We start from the raw sequence: 2,974 nt of genomic DNA on the forward strand, positions 1-2,974 counted from the left end.
GGTATTTCCAGGAGTCCTTGCGTGAAATAGAGTGTGTACGAGAGTATAAGCTTTGAGGCTTAAAAAATGATGATAATAATGATGTCCGCCTACCATATAGCGATGGATACTGTAGATTATCAGTTTGAGCTGTTGCTTCCTGTCTTCCATGTTCTGCTTGATCATGTACCTCCATGTCATCATTATTCTTTTTCTTCATTATTCTTTTCATAAGCTGCAATAATTAATGGAGCTATAGTGGATGCTGGACAGGATGTAGCATAATGGACCTGGCTGGTTATTGCTTGCGTTGAGAAACACGTGATGGTGTCTCCGCGGCTTCTGTTTTGCATGTTTTGCATATTTCCCATAAGGGATGGGGGCAGTGCTCTAGAATCACTGCGTTGAGAAACACGTGATGGTGTCTCCGCAGTGTCGGATGTTGATCTCCATGAGTTCATTCATCCTCCTCTTCATAGTCTTTTTACTAGGCATTGCTCCTACCAGCCAGTTTCCTACTCCACACTGATGAGGGGCAATACCCCGAAACAGCTGTATGTGGATGGATACCATGTTTTGGCATAGGTGGTTTCCTTCATTGGAGACTGCCCTTCCCGTGGTTGTTCCTTCCCGGACAAAGACCTGGCTGGTTATTGCTTGCGTTGAGAAACACGTGATGGTGTCTCCGCGGCTTCTGTTTTGCAGGATGTAGCATAAGGCGTGCCACCTATATAGATAATTGGAAAGAAAATAGGGCTATTTGTGTTGGTCATCTGACAGTCAGAACAAGTCTCACGATATTCTGCATTCTGCATTTGACAGCTGGCACATGTCCAGTCATCTGGAATGTATATAGGAGGTATAAATAACTATAATATAGATATTTGCAACTGACACATTTTCCTGTGTAAACACCTGTTTTGCATAAAATTCAGTAATCTTGTTATATTCCTCTCCTCATGCTACACGTTGGGCACCAAATGTTATGGCACACAGAATGCGTGTGTTCTAATCTTAATTGTTTGCTTTCTAACTTCCTCTGTCATCTTATAAAATGCTTCAGGGTCCTGTAAGACCTCATAATACCTGAGGCTGGGATGCTGCTTTCTACTCATTAACACATTATTCCATTCCTTCTTATCCAATCTTCCTCCCCTCGGGATCGGAGAGTTTCTTAACATACATTTTGTTTCCTCAATCCACTATGGGTCATATCTGTCTTATAGATATCGACTGACTACTCCCACCCCTTCTCTCATCTAAATTCTGAATACATCTGAAAGACATGTGTGTGCGTCTTGAGACAAATTCTCACAAAGTTATGAACAGTTGGATATGTGACTGAAAAAGCTGTATGTATGTACTACTTATGTCCGAGTAAAAGGGGTCTTCAGTGAACACAGTGATGTCTAGCTATCTTGAACACGGTGATATAGGGAATTAACCAACAATTTCCACCAGAATATGTCACATTTCTTGTTTATCCAGAAACTGCATAATCAGATAAGTTGTTAGAATATCTGTTTCCTCAACACTTTCGCTCTAAATCATTTAAAAAAAATCTCATAGAGAAATGCAATAACATTAATAAAACATTAACTAAAGAATCATAGAATCATAGAATCGTAGAGTTGGAAGGGACCTCCTGGGCCATCTGGTCCAACCCCCCCTGCTCAAAGCAGGATTCGCTAAATCATCCCAGTCAGATGTCTGTCCAGCCTCTGTTTGAAGACTTCCATTGAAGGAGAACTCACCACTTCTCGTGGCAGCTTGTTCCACTCATTGATCACTCTAACTGTCAAAAAGTTTTTTCTAATATCTAATCTGTGTCTCCTCCCATTCAGTTTCATCCCATTGCTTCTAGTCTTTCCTTGTGCAAATGAGAATAAAGTTGATCCTTCTACAATGTGACAGCCCTTTAGATATTTGTAGACAGCTATTAAGTCTCCTCTCAGTCTTCTCTTTTGCAAACTAAACATTCCCAAATCCTGCAACCTTTCCTCATAAGACAGGGTTTGCAGACCGGTCACCATTCTGGTCGCTCTTTTCTGAACTTGCTCCAGTTTGTTGATGTCTTTTTTAAAATGTGGTGCCCAAAACTGGACACAATATTCCAGATGAGGTCTGACCAAAGAGGAGTAGAGGGAAATAATGACTTCACGTGATCTAGACTGTATGCTTCTGTTAATACATCCTAGAATTGCATTTGCCTTTTTTACTGCTGCATCACACTGTTGACTCATATTCAGTCTGTGATCTATTAGTATGCCCAAGTCTTTTTCACATGTGCTGTTGCTTAGCCCTATTCCTCCCATTCTGTATATGCTTTTTTCATTTTTATTGCCCAGATGTAGTACTTTGCATTTTTCCCTGTTAAAAACTATTCTGTTTGTTGCTGCCCACTTCTCCAGTTTATTTATATCTTTTTGAATCCTCTCTCTTTCTTGTCTAGTATTAGCTATCCCTCCTAGCTTTGTGTCATCAGCATATTTAATTAGTTTACCCTCAATTCCTTCATCTAAATCGTTGATAAAGATGTTGAACAATACAGGGCCCAGGACAGAGCCCTGTGGTACCCCACTTGAGACATTCTTCCAACTGGATGTGCAGCCATTTACGACCACTCTTTGGGTCCGATCACTAAGCCAGTTATGAATCCACCTAAGAGTTGCCTTGTCCATTCCATACTTAGACATTTTTTCAATAAGGATTGTATGAGATACTTTGTCAAATGCTTTGCTGAAGTCAAGATATACTATATCTACAGCATTTCCTTGATCCACCCAATCAGTGATTCCATCATAGAAGGAAATTAAGTTAGTCTGACATGACTTATTAGTTACAAACCCATGCTGACTCTGTTTAATCACTTCATTCTTATCCAGGTACTGACATACATGTTGTTTAATAATTTGTTCAAAGATCTTTCCTGGTATAGAAGTCAGACTCACCGGCCTATAGTTGCCTGGGTCCACCTTCTTCCCCTTTTTGAAGA

Source organism: Dendrobates tinctorius, unplaced genomic scaffold (assembly GCF_039654945.1).
Source record: "Dendrobates tinctorius isolate UK_male_01 unplaced genomic scaffold, ASM3965494v1 ptg000110l, whole genome shotgun sequence".
NCBI lineage: Eukaryota > Metazoa > Chordata > Amphibia > Anura > Dendrobatidae > Dendrobates > Dendrobates tinctorius.